Here is a 15072-nt window from a genome sequence, read left to right as displayed (position 1 = left end):
TTATTATGTAATTTTTCCTATCTCTTGTACTTTTTTCCCCTTAGGGATATGATCTCTCTCTCATCACATTGAACCTAGATCAATGTATACCATGGAAACAATGTAAAGACTAACAGATTGCCTTCTGTGGGGGGAATGGGGGGAAGGGAAGTGAGATTAGGGGGAAACTTGTAAAATTTTAAATAAATAAATTATTTAAACAAAAAGAACCTCCTGATAGTTCTAGTTCTAGTTCTGCAATATTTCTCATTTATGTTCATTTTTCTACCCTGATACTGCCCCTCTAATGAACTGTTATTTTTGGATTCTTTTTCTACTTAACTAGACCACTGCTACAATCTTTTGGTTTATCTGCCTGACAAAGGTCTCCCATTAATAAATTCTCCATTAGATGTCAAAGTAATTGTCCTAAAATATTATCTGTCCATGTTGCCAACAACAGCAAATACAAATTTAAAGCTCATAATCCCCTCATCCTATCCACTATAATACCTACTATAACATAGCTTCTTTATATCATATATCTTTTCATATTTGACATAGTACAATGTCAGTGCTCTCTTTTTTATTCTTCACATGAGGCACTGTACCACCTATCTCATTAATTTTCTTTTTTCCCTTTGCTCATTTATTCCTCTGTTCATTCATTCATTCATTTATTTTTTAATTTTGTTTTTAATTTTTCTTTTCTGTTCCTAATTCCCTCCCTCCCTTACACCTTTCACTCTCCCATTATAAAGGTGAGAAATATAAAACTTTTAATACAGAAAATGTCATGCAAAATATATTTCCACATTTGTCAAATAAAGAAAAAGTGATTTATATAAAAAAGTTACAATCTATACAATAGCATAAGTTGAGGTTTAATAGGATTTAACATAAAGTCCTTAATAGATCTAGACATGAGTTTCAGTTAAAATCACCTATAGAAGTAGAAGTAGAAGAGTTTTAATAAACTTCAAATTCAGTATTCCTGAGAACAGTGTCATAGCAGTCATAAAAATGAATGTCATTATAGACTGAATGAATTGCAACCTAATGATCATAACTCTGTATTCTAACCCAGTCAACCTGCATCTAGCATATTTTGTTCATTTCTGAATGTCACAGTTTTAAAAAGCTATTGACAAATTGGTACATGTCCAGATGAGGGAATTCATGATGCTAAGGCTATCAGAGACCTTGTCACAAGGGGCTGGGTGGAACTGGATGAAGGAGCTATCAGTTTTTAGCTTGAAAGAAAGAATACTTAAAGAAGATATTACCCATTGTCATCTTCAATTATTTCAAAGGCTGAGACATAGATTATAGAACAGATTTTTTCTCTTTGTCCTAAAGAGAAAAATTATGAACATTATGTAAAGATTGCATAAAAATGAATTTATCTCTGACAAAAAAAGAAAAGGAAAAAAGGTAATAACAGAAAGGTGGTATAGTATATGCGGTATTGGGCTTGAAGTCAGAAAGAACTGAGTTCAAATCCTGATACAGATTCTTCCTGACTGTGTGACCCTGGTCAGTCACTTAATCAACCTCTGTTTCCCATCTATAAAATGGAAATTCAAGAAGACCCTATCTGACCAGACCATTGTGAGGGTCAACTGAGTCAATATATATATTCAATATTGTTAAAATCTTCAAATGGTTTATAATTTTGAATTGTAATGGTTAAAAGTAAGGAAATAGTTAAATAATTGAAAATAGTTGCTAACCCAAAATAGGTTGCTTTACTAAGATTAGTGGAAATCCTCAACTGAGGTATGAGTAAGTCACAAACAAGAAAGTGGGTGTATATATATATATATATATATATATATATATATATACATATACATATATATATTAATTCTTTCAAATTCTGAAAATCCTTGATTTTGTGAAATATTCTCTGAGATTCCAAGCAATTTGGACTAGATGTCTAAATCATATCTGGTTGAGAAAATAAAATATGCACACATTGTAATATATAATATCAATTTCAGAATTTCAGAAAACTTTAATGGGAACACAGTTTTGAAGACTATCTTTCTTATAAAACTAAACATTTTTTCTTTCCTGAACTTACTTATCATCACAGTAAAAGTGGCTGACACATAATACATTTTGTGTGTGTATATATATATATATATATATATATATATATATATATGGATGTATAATAAATGCAAAATATGTATACATGAATATATATAGTCAAATTTGGGTGCTGCTTCCAGGGACTGCAGATTTTTTCAATAATTTCATTTAAATATAATTGATGTTTGTTTTGTAATCCTATTTCCTTCTTTATTCATTTAAAAATATCATTTTGAGGAGTCCATAGATTTTGCCAAACTGACAAAGGGATGCATGATGCAAGAATAGTTAAGAACACCTTTGTAATATCTGTCCTTCTGGCATAATTTTCCAATAATTTTGGGTAAATAAACATGATCAGAAAAGGTTTTATGACCTTTATTATATAGTATCATTTAAAATATGGGATTTTCTACTGGTCTCTAGAAATAACCAGACCTGTACTCCATGGAAGGTTTCTTACAATGAACTGTGTCTGCAGCTCTGAGGTCCTGGGAGACATCTCTTCCTTGTAAATTAATATTGTAATGGAGTCAGTCATTTACACACACACATGTTCATTGGCAAAATAGCTAATTATGACTGATTATAGCTGTTAATATTATTTGATATATTGGTATAATTTAGTCAGTCTGAACATTGTAGGTGAAAAGTTTCAGTATAACTCTACTTGACATTGGAAGATTGTTTTTCCTTTTAGTCTACTCATATTGTTATTTTTAATTCATCAAAAATACACTTATACAAATGTCACTTATAACACAGAGGTCCCTGCTCTCCCTTTCAAGGAAAGGATTCTGCCTCAGCCACACTGAATTCAGTCTAGGAATCTGATCCTTAAATTTATGAATTTCTCTTTTTTCCCAGACTAGAGATTTAGTTGGGGAAAATCAGTAAAATAGACCTTAAGTATGACCTAATTTCCTCAAATATAGGTAGCAGGTTGCCTTGTAGACACCTGATTTCTAGAGTGGATACTGTGTAGGGGGTTGTTGGTTTTTGTCTCAAAGAAAATCATGGGACTAAGGAGTTGATGCCATGACAAGCATGAATTGGATTTGGCTGGGGCGGGAAGGGGGACTTGCTAAGTCACAAACCTCAATTTTTCCTCCAGAGTTCTCTGGGTCCAGTGACTAGATATGAATCAGGACAACTAGAGATGGTCCTGTCAGTCAGGGTTAAGTGACTTGCCCAAGGTCACAAAGATAGTAAGTGACAAGTATCTGATACTGGGGGTAGGAGGTAGTTTTTATTTCTCCTGCTAAGGAATAGCCAGGATACAAGGTTTCGGGTTCTCCAAACAAATACAGAAACATAAAACAATTGAAGTAGCCCACTACACTAATTAGATCCTAACCTTTGAAGGTCATCACCAACATCAAGATGTTTAGTAATCCTGAACAAGTTTATTATTTTTTTACATATATATATATATATATATATATATATATATATGTATAACATATAACTATAGCAGGTTTGACTAATCCTGTGTTCCTGCTGTCTCATGGTACTATTTTGACTTTAGCCTTATCTTTAATTCTTGGAACTTTTCTCCATCCAGGGTATTATTGAGGAAATTTCCTTCTAGCACACTGATATTCAACTTTTCAATGGTGAAATTCATCATCTTTTAGAAATTTTAAAACTTGGAAAGAAATTTTAGTTTCACAAGCAGTTTCACAAACTGAGTTAGCAGTCAGAGACTCAAGGTCCATGGCAGACAATTCACTTTGTTTCTATCAGATATCACTTTCTGTTGCTCAGGGAGAAAGGTGATAAAAGCTCCCTCATCCCTCTGCAGTTTGAGCCAGGATGTTCCAGGGGAAGACTGCACATAGAAAGAAGCAGAACATTGTACAGCTTACTTTTATAAAGCATGAGAAAAGAACATTTTTCTGATTGGATGGACTTTGAATCCATTCCCCTAAATTTCAGTTGTTAATCATCTGGAGGTAATCCTTCATACTTCGGATCCATGAGATCATTGTGTTCTCACAAGGGCTAGGGTACATGTGTGTAACTCCATTGAAAGTACCCTTCACACAAAGGTTCCCAACTTTTGATCTTAACATACTCAAGATGCATCAAAGTGATTAGGCATTCCCTACCAGTAAAATATTTGCTAACTCAGAAAGACTGATCAAGCTTCTTGTTTTTTTGTGAGATTGCAAGTCTATCATTTCTGGTTGACCTGTGCTTTACATTCATTAATAAACTTATACATATGTAAACATAAAATTATAAACAAGCAAGTAAATTAAAACTTTCTTACAGTTGACATCTTTTTTGGTGCTGTAATTAGAAAAGAATGTAACCAACATGAAATAGTAGAAATTAATATACGAGGAAAGGAAAACACAAGCAATCTAGCTACTTTCACACTTCAGAGGGGAAGTCTAGGCCCAACTAAGATCCCAAAGAACATGGAGTGATATCATAGATCAATAATAACTCAAAAGCCTGGAAGGGACATCAAAAGATGTGTATACTAATGTTTTCACTTTACCAGTGAATAACCTGAACCTAAGAAAGTTAATTAATTTATCCGTCAACTATCATCAGAAGTATAATTTAAATCCAAATTCACTGACTGTGAAGTCACTACTCTTTTCACTGTCATACTATTCCTCCAACAAGATCTCAAAAACTGGGAGTGAGTGAAAATTAAACACATTTGGTAGTGAAGCAAAACTATGATAGGCAAAAATTTCTTCAATGAGCAATTGCCAGATTGCACATAATTCAAACCAAGATGTACTTATAAAAACAATTTCTCCAATTTCTACCTGGAAAATAAAGAGAAATACAAGTGAAAATTTAGATAAAACATACCTCCAATAGATCCATGTTTGACTATTTTCTGTTTCATTTTGGTAAAATACTAGTTAAACATCCAGAATGGAGTCTCTATTCAATAATCATCTATGACCTATGATGTCAAGTAGTTGACTGGGAGGTTCATTAATTTGAACAATATATCCATGATCACTCTTCTTCCCCATCAATAATTTGCCATCATTGCCAATGAATAGCAAAGTTTATGACTTTTAAGAAATATGGGTCTGATGTTATATAACTGAAAGCTTTTCTAGTCCCACAAGTGACTTCTTTTTTTTCTTTTAAACTTGATATATTTATTAGAATAAGAGATTAGATTTGTTAAACATTTGAAAATAAAATGGTTAAAATGATCTCCATACAATTTTTAGGCACTATACACACAGTTGTCTTACACACAGTTGGATTAGGAGGAAGATAGATCTGATGAACTTTAATGACTTGATTCATTTGTGACATTCAAAAAATCCCCACTCTTTTAGAAATGCCAGTCAAAAATTAAGAGACATATACCACCAAACAACTCTGAATATCCCACAAAGAATAATTTTAAAATAAATATAGAAATATAGCCACAAGTCTCTAAGTCCTCACAGTAGACTGATGAAGCCCTGGCTATTATGGCAGTGCAGGGCTCTGACTTGATTTAGGTGAAAACAGCTGGATTCTACACAGACAGCAAAAAATTTACAACACCACGACATCCACTTTCTAATGCTTGTTTTCATAGCAGCAAAAGCATGCTTCCCATGCACTGCTTGTGAAGGACATTGCAAGGCTCCTCCCTCCCTTCCACTTTAAGAAAAAAAGGTTAAAAAAGCCTAGTGAGAATGAAGTACCACCAAGTGTCAAAAATCCCCCCACACACACAAAAAAAAAATCACAAGGCCAGCCAGCTTGAGGCTGAAAGAACAGCAATGCAAAGAATATTCACTGTCATCAAAATTTCACTAATTCAATATCACACACTTTTTGGGGGGTCATTAACACAAACAAGAAACCCCCAAAGCAAAGCCAATTTATTCAAGAACATAATCAAAATTTAAAATAAAAAAACAAATAGAATTTGGCACATGCTTCTTCATCCTTCACAGGGTAAAATGCACATCTGAACAGAGACAAGCATAAGAAATAGGATCTAGGGTAGCATCATTTTGCACAATGGGGTAAGGGAGCTGCTTTTCTCCAGCTTCCAAAATTAACACTTTAGACACAGGCCACATGAGTTGCTGTGCCAGGCTGGTTAAGGCCTATGGTGGAGCAGAGCCAGCCTGCAAAATCAACTTCCTCAGCATCAGACCTCTTGATAAAGGTGTGAACCATAAGTTGCTTCAAATCAGCTCTTTCTGCTGGGTTTTTTTATCAGACATTTATTCACAAAATCTTGAAATTCCAGACTAAAGACTCTACTAGGTAATTTTGGAGGAGGCTCATTGACTATATAATCCAGCAGCTCAAAAATCGCCATAGGTGGCCGGCTATCCATTCCATAAGAGCTGAGAGGTCTCCCAGGAGTTCTTGGTCTTGGTGATGTTTCAGGAGCATCTCCCTCCATTGGACAGCCAAACATCAGTTCTAGCTCTTTGGAGTCTGGCGGTGGAATGGGATATCTTCCAATTGCCATCTCCACCAAAGAAAGTCCCATGCTCCAGATATCTGATTGTACCGAGTAGTGAGTCCCCTGGAGTCTTTCTGGAGACATATAAGACCTTGTTCCCACGAAGGAGTTAGCCATGGAATCAATCAGTTGCCCACTGACTCCAAAGTCACAAAACTTGATTTCCCCTTGTGAGTTCACCAAGATATTTGATGGTTTGACATCTCTATGCACTATCTTGTGCTTCTCCCTCAGATATTACAGCAATGCTAACTTTCCCCAAGATCTGCTCAGGAATTCTTCCAGCCTTCTTAAGAACCTGGTCCAAAGATCCTCCATCCATGTGCTCCATGCAGATACCGATTTCCCCATCGCTGCAAAAGGCCCCATAAAACCCTACAATATATGGAGAGTTGCATTCATGCAGGACTTGCAGCTCTCGTATAATCTGGTTCCGTATTGCTGGTTTGATCTCCAGGTGAATCAGCTTTCTTGCCATGATTAGGCCAGATGGTTTGTGCGAAACTTTAAACACCACACCACCACCGGCTCCCAGTTCACTGATCTTCTCAAAGTCATCATCCTTGAGCTCACCGACTTTCTGTTTCTGAGTGAGAAAAGCCTCCAGACGCTTGCGCTGCTGTTCATCAAGTTCTAATTCCTCCAGCTTCTTCTGCAGCACCTCAAAGTTGGTCTCTGCCAAGCTGGTGCTGTTGACGGTGGAGCCATCCGGGGTCGGGTTGAGCTGGATGGGCACCGGCTTCTTCTTGGGCATGGTGGCCGCCTCCCGCGCCGCCTGGGGCCGCGGCTCCGCCTGCTTCTGACCCGCTGGGAGGCGGCGGGGGCTTCCCAGGGGAAGGGCGCTGCGAGCCCGCGCGGGGATCCCCCACCCCTGTCCGGCTCCGGCCCGGCCGCTGCAGCGCTCGGAAGGGCTCGCCCGGCGGCGGGCAGGCTCGGCGGCCGGAGGACCGTCCCGCCTCTGGGCGCCGCGCGTCGGCCGGGTCTGGGGAGCCGTCCCCCCTCCTCGGCCCAGCTTTCTCTTTTTTTCCCACAAGTGACTTGTTAGACACCAAATTGAATCAGCATTAAATTTTCAGTTCCAATCTTTGAATCAAACCAGTCTTTCTGTGACCTTGTTGTCATGAGTATTTGCATAGTCCATAACAGCCATCATCTAGAAATTAGGTTCTTGATTTAATATATTTTATTTTATTTTCCCCAGGGATAGATAAGAATAAGTTTTAACATTCATTTTTAAAACTTTGACTTCTGAATTCTCTCCCTCCTTCCCACCCTACCACCCATCATTGAGAAAGTCAGTTGTTTGATTTCAGTTAAAAATAAGTAATCAAGGAGCAGTTTGGTGGTTCGGTGGATAGAACACCAGCCCTGGAGCCATGAGGACCTGAATTCAAAAGTGGCCTCAGGCACTTATTGCCTATTTAGCTGAGCAATCTTGGGCAAATCATTTAACCCCATTGCTTGCAAACCCTCTCCCTCAAAAGAAAGGGAAAAAATGTGTAGTCATGCAAAACATTTCCAAAATAGTCATATTGGAAAGTCAACATAGAAACCCAACCTCCCTAAAAAAAGAAAGCTCAAGAAAAATAAGTGAAAAAAGTATGCTTTAGGCTGTACTCAGACACCACCCTCTCTCTCTGGGAAAGGATAGTATTCTTATTATAAATCCTTCAGGGTTATCTTGGTTTACCACACTGCAGAAAATAGCTGTCAATTATGGTTGATCCTCCTACAAAATTGCTGTTACTTTAATTTGCTCATATAAGTCTTGACTGAGAGCATACTGCTCATGACTTATTATAGTAGAATAGCATTTCCTCATCACAAAAAGCCAGTTTGTTCAGCAAATCCCCAACTGATAGGAAGTTGTTCCATTTCTAATTCCTTGCTACCAGAAAAGAGCTGTTATCCATCTCTTTCCTAATCTTATTTGGAATGCAGATCTAGTGGCATTACTAGGTCAAAAGGTATTCATTGTTTTATAGCCCTTTGGAATAGTTCCAAATTGTTCTACAGAATAGTTAAATAATATGAAAAAATCTTTGTTTTTAGGTTTTTGCAAGGCAAATGGAGTTAAGTGGCTTGCCCAAGGCCACACAGCTAGGTAATTATTAAGTATCTGAGGTTGGATTTGAACCCAGGTACTCCTGACTCCAGGGCCGGTGCTTTATCCACTGCACCACCTAGCCACCCCCCAAAATCTTACAATAGTGCATTAATGTCTTATTTTTCCTACATGCCCTTCACCATTCCTTCTCTTCTAACAAGTATAGGGTAGTATCTCACAATTGTTCTAATTTGCATTTCTTCAATTGGTAGTGAGTTAGGACTTTAAAAGAAAGTATGGTTATAGAGAGCAAGGATAACCTTATCTAAAAACTCTATATCTTTTAATCATTTGTCAATTGGGGAATGACTCTTACCTTTTATAAATGTAAATCAGTTCATAATGAATGAGAAATGAAGTCTTAATAAGAGAAATTTGTTATAATATTTTTCTCCACAATTGGCTATTGCTAACTGCATTTCACTACATCTTACCCCCTCCCCATTTATTGTGTTCTCTCTCCTGTTTTGCCCTGGTACTCCTCAAAAGTGTTTTACTTCTAGCTACCCCTTCTACCAATATTCACTTCCTTCAAACAGTCCTCCCCCATTTTCCCCATCACTTTCCCCTCCTGTTTTCCTCTAAGGTAAGTTGAATTTCTATACCCAACTGAGTGTGTATGCTATTCCCTCTCTGAGTCAATTCCAATGAGAGTAAGGCTTGCTCATTCCTCTTTACCTACTCCCTTTTCTACTCTACTAAAAAAGTTTTTTTTTTCTTGACTCTTTTTGTGAAATAACTTACTCCCTTCTGCCTCCCACTTTCTACCAGTGCATTTCTCTCTTGCCCTTGACTACATTTTTTTAGTATATTATCCCTTCAAATTCAATTCTGACTTGTGTTCTGTGTGTCTGTGTGTGTGTGTATAGCCCTGTGCTGGACTTTGCTCCATTCTCACCCTTGTGTGACAGACTTTTCCCATTGTTGTTCCCAAAGTTGTCCTTTGACAATATCTGGCCTGAGAGGTCTGGAAACCACCACCACAGCCATTGACCCAGTAAAGATGTTGCCTCTTCCTAGATTTTTGAGGCTAGTCCACCTGGCCAGTGCTTCACTATGCTCCTCTCTCACCCCTGTGAAACAGCCCCTTCACACTAGTCTTCCAAATTGTATTGGGCTGGAAAATTGTTTCATTCCATGATTTTGTGGGTTCTACTACTCTGGAATTTGCTTACAGTCATTATTTAATGGTATTTGGAGTGGTTTGGGGAGAGCTCTGGCGAGTTCCTCCATTCTCCTATCTTGGCTCTGTCCCCCATTATAATTATGACTTAATACTGGAAGTCCAAGAATATAGCAGACAGAATATCTCTATTCTTTAACCTTGGGATAGATAAGGTTTATCTCTTTTACATCTTTTTTTTTTGCTATTAAACAGTCTAAAATCTAAATTAGTTTAACATTAAGGTCAGAATCAAAGATTTTTCATATTAAAATAAAAGAGAGAAATTGTTTGGAAGACTGTGATAATTTCTTAAGGTCCTTATTTTAATCCTTAATATGAAAGCATTAGACCATTTTTCTATTGGAAAAATGAAAAAAATGAGAAATATTACCTATTGATGATAATATTAAAGTGCTGAAGGAAAAGAGTGTTTGCCACTACCATGCTAAGATAAATCAGGGTTAGTGAGTGTCAAAATTCACATACCCAGAGCACACAGATCTAGTTATTTGACTATATTTTTGCTGAAATAGAAAAAATATCAAACAATAAAACACATTCCTTTGTGTTTTAACTAATTTTCAAAGCGATCAAAATAATTCCTGGAATTTGCATAGTATTTTAATTTTTCCAAAATTACAAATATTACCTCAGCTTTAACCACAATGTTATAATTCAGGTATTGACAAAATTATTCTAATTTGCCTTCAAGGAAACCAAGTTTTGAAGAAATTGACTAACCTTTGGTCATATGAATAAGGGTCAAAAGAAAAGGTCTGAACCGAGGTCTTTTTGATTCCAAAAATAAGTACCTACTAACACAAATGCTTCTATTTTTTATTTTATTTCATTTTTTATTGATGTTTTACTTTTCCAAATACATGTTATGAAAGCTTTTTTTTTGGCATTCATCCATATGCCTATGCATATTTCTAAGTTAAAAAATTTCCTTTCACCCTCCTTTCAAGGGGGGGGAGCTTTTATGTAATAGATTAACTCAGTTTTAAAGCCTAAGCTATTCCATATTTAAAGAAAGAGAAACATCAACCTGTCACTTATCTTAACACTAAAGAAGGGGTTCTAAGTTGCCATTCTAAAGGCTGTGAAATTCAAAATTAGACATTAGAAGTTAGTGAGATCTTCATTAATTAAGGACCTATACAATGTAAAGTGACATTCAGGAAAATATGAAAACACTTCTATAAATATTAAAGTTGGAAATTGTAGTCTTAAAGTCTTTATTCAACTATTTAGTTCTTTTCTTCTACTTTTAAGCAAAAAAAATGGAGAAGAATTTGCTTTGATCCATCTTATATTCTTTTTTTTACATATTCTTTCAACTTGAATTGAGATGGGATGAAGGGGAGGTCTTTTGGGTGAGCTATAGTTTAGCTAACTAACTTTGAATAACTCAAAAACATACATGTTGAGGAGTTTGTCAACAAAACTTGCCTATTCCAACCTTTTTTCTTCACTTTATTAGGTATACAAATGGTCTCAATGATAAATAACTTTAAAATGTATATCAGTGAGCTAGAAAGTTGGAACTATATTACAGCAAATTTCCTCCATTATGATTCATTTCTCCCAATTATCTTTCATTCTCATTGAAAACCTCAGAAGACATGTAAGAGACTAAAAAGAACATGCCTTATGATGTGAGTGCATATATGCTTTTCCTCATCTCTTGCTCCACAATTTGTTTATCATAACTAAGGTCACATTAGATAAGCTTCTAAGCTTCTATAGAAAAAAAAAAACCTTGGAAGAATATAAAATTCTTATCATAAATAAAGGAAGAAGTGATCAAAATAGATTTTTGAACAGGATTAGGAATGGATGAAATGACACCAAATAATCAGAAAATTTTACCTTATTGTAGTCAAAGAAGTATGTAACTGGACAGAGAGAAGATGTAAAAACAAAGTGAGGAGGAGCTCAAAACCATTTCAAAAGCAATGGCAAGGGAAAAGTGAAGAATGGAGTGGGGAAGTAGGGAAGTTAAAAAATAATGGAAATGAAACTATGATTGCAAACATAATTTATATTATTATTATTATTATTATTATTATTATTATTATTATTATTATTTCAATCTTCCTCTCTTGTTGAAACTAAAGGGGCTACACAAGGGACCTGTTTTTTTTTTTTCTGATTGACATGGGACTTTGAAATTTTCAATTTCCTGTCTGAGGAAATTTGTTCTCCTTTTGACAACTTGGTGGTCCAATTTATAGGGGCTCATCATATTAAAACTAAACATTGCAGCTGACAGATTGGCTTAGCCCATTGCAATTCAAAATTCTCAAGTTCAAAAGATACAAGAATGTGCTTTCATTTTCAAAGCCTTCATTATGTCAAAACTCTTTCTTCAAATATCTATCTTCTTATTCCTCAACTTTGTATCTTGTAGGTCAAATACAGGTTTTCAGTTGTATTGGCAGGTGTTCGTGTGTGTGTGTGTGTGTGTGAGTGTGTGTGTGTGTGAGAGAGAGAGAGACAGAGAGACAGAGAGACAGGGAGAGAGAGAGAAAGAGAAAGAGAAAGAAGAGAGAATGGGAGAAAGAGTGAGAGAGAGACAAAAGAGAATGTCAATTTATGTATATCGTTCTTTTTTCATTTTATTAATGATCAGAAATATACATTAATATAACCATGATCACCACAAGGGTTTATTGTGCAATGCATTATAAATAAGGTATTAAATAAGAAAAAAAATACAAAGAATGTCATCAATTAAAAATATCTGTAGGGGGAACTAGATTTATTAGATTTTATTTCTATAGAAGACCAACAGTATGGTTCTTCTGTTCCAATTGTAATATAAACATGTCAAGCAAACTAGAGAAAGACTTCCAGCTTGTTGAATATACATATGCTGGATTTGTGGGAAGATACTACATGGCAGGTATAGATGAATTGTTAAAATCATAATGGATGGGAATATTCACATGGGAGAAATCACAAATTCACTGGATCATTCAAATATCATCATCAAACAGAGATTAGGATATCGTTTGTCATTTTGGTCCATGAAAAATGAATACTTAAGAAATGAATTAGAGGACATATTTTCCTGTCCTGTCTCTGTCACTTACTATGTGCCCTTGTATACCTTTCTCAGGGCCTCACCTAAAAAATTCAAAAGTTGAACTGGATGAACTCAGTAGCCTCCCTTTCTGTTCTGAAATTCAAAGAAATTAAATCACTTGCTCTAGTTTTCTGACTCAGCATATGATATTCTGAACCCTTAGAAGGTATAGTAGTAATACCTCTAAAATTTGTCTTATGTATCATAAGTAAAAAAAATTAAAATTAATATATAACAAAAATACAGCACATTAATGTAGGACTTTGAAAAATCATTATTCCTTATGATGCATCTTCATGCAGCTCTCTCTTATTCCTTAAATTAAGAATTTTTTACAGGGACTTTTTACCTCCAGTAGGAAAGAATTTCAAAGATGTGACTGCCTCTGTTTGCTAGGAATGTTATCATAGCACTTACATTTTCTTGCCTTTGACTTGAAATGAAAATAGATAAGCTCTCTAGTGTGCAAAAATCAGTGTAGATTTTTGATGTCTCCTGCCTCTCCCACACCAAACCCTATGCTGCTATCCTTTGTCCTCCCAAGAGAATCTTCCTTAAATATGCCATGATGTTATCAGAGCCCTTGTAAGCAGCCTTTCAAAAGCCTTGGTACTTTCCCTTCCAAGGTGAATTGATCATCAAAGTTAAAAATGGCTAGGTCTCTGGCTTATCTGGGATACTAACATCACTGCCAGATAACTAATGCAGTCTTTTTTGGCCTTGCTGTGAAACAGATCAATAATAAAACATCCAATTTGAGGTTTCACTTCTCATAATGTTTTCGCTTTATCATTAAGTGCTAGGCAGTCAGCATTCTTTAGCATACTGGTTGTTACATGATAGATAGGATCTTTACTAGACCACAGGTACTAAAACTGTCCAAAAGGTTATGTTGATACTATAAGCAATGCTTGAAAAACTTCAAATGGATTTGTTCTTTCTGCTGGAGAAATAAGGAAGGAGTTTGGGATAATTTTATGTTTATGTGAAGTAAGTTAAAGCTTGCCTCTCTTTAAGAGAAGTTAAAAAAGATCCCTTTGTCCATCACTCAGTCCCATATACATCCCTGCTTCTCCTGTTTGAAATACTTCATTATCAAGTGTGTTATTTCAATTTAACAAAATTATTCTTTAAAATGGAAATGACATTGTCTTTACTTAACTTGTATTTTGTCTTCTTAAAAACTAGTTGAAATTAGCTACATTGTGGATTAATATACTAAATTAAAACACAAAATAATAATAAAATAACCATTTATTAAGTGACTACCATAATCAGAGCACTTGAGAGAAATAAAAAGTATAAATTAAACTTAAGGCCGAATAAGACATCAAATGCAAAGTCAGAAGACCTAAGTTGGAATCTTAGAGTCTTTGTCATTAAGCTGTGTGATCATTGGCTAAACACTTAAAATTCTCTAACATCTGTCTCTTCACTTTTAAAATGGAAAAGGGGAAGGGGGTGACAATGGCTAGAATTTGTAAATGTTTTCAGGTTTGTGAAACACTGAATTTCATCTCATTTGATTCCTATAACAAATCTATGAAGTAACAGTGATATTATCCTTTTTTTACAGATGAGAAAACAGAGGTACACAAAGCTTAAGTGACTTGTTCAACAGAGTTATTATATCTCTAAGACCAGATATAAGCTCAGGTCCTGACTCCAAATGCAGGATTCTATCCACTGCACAACTATCTGGGAATGAATACTTGCATCAATTACTTCATTGCATTGCTTACCTTATAGTAGTTTTTGACATGTGAACAATTATTTCTAATTAATTATCTTTTTGAAGAAGGTATGTGATATATTTGGTGTCAAGAGAGACCTGGCTTAGAATGTTTTCTCTCTGAGTAGACATGTCAATTAAGTGTTCTAATGTCTCTGATTCCTTATTTGTAAAATGGGTATGATAATATCTATTATATCTTCTTCTCAAAGTTGTGTGACTCAAATGATATAATGTTTGAAAAACATGTTCTAAATTTAAAATTGGCATAATAATATCTTAAATGAATTAAAAATTTACCCTTCCCCAAAATTTTTAAAGTATAATTTGATTTCCCTAATTAGGGATAATCAGGGAAGGATTTTTGGAATAAATGTAATTTGGTTTTTAATAATGGATAATCTCTTCTTTTCAATCCCTAAAAAGGCACTCTAGAGAATAG

At 35.3% G+C, this 15072-nt stretch overlaps 1 pseudogene; it reads right to left on the bottom strand.

The window, feature by feature from the left end:
- Window positions 1-5193: 5193 nt before the first annotated feature.
- On the bottom strand, window positions 5194-7289 carry LOC141511719 (dual specificity mitogen-activated protein kinase kinase 1 pseudogene; annotated as a pseudogene).
- Between the last annotated feature and the right edge of the window lie 7783 nt (window positions 7290-15072).

Source organism: Macrotis lagotis, chromosome 2, assembly GCF_037893015.1.
Source record: "Macrotis lagotis isolate mMagLag1 chromosome 2, bilby.v1.9.chrom.fasta, whole genome shotgun sequence".
NCBI lineage: Eukaryota > Metazoa > Chordata > Mammalia > Peramelemorphia > Peramelidae > Macrotis > Macrotis lagotis.
Note: the sequence above shows the minus strand (reverse complement) of the source record. Positions and strands in the feature narration are given on the sequence as shown.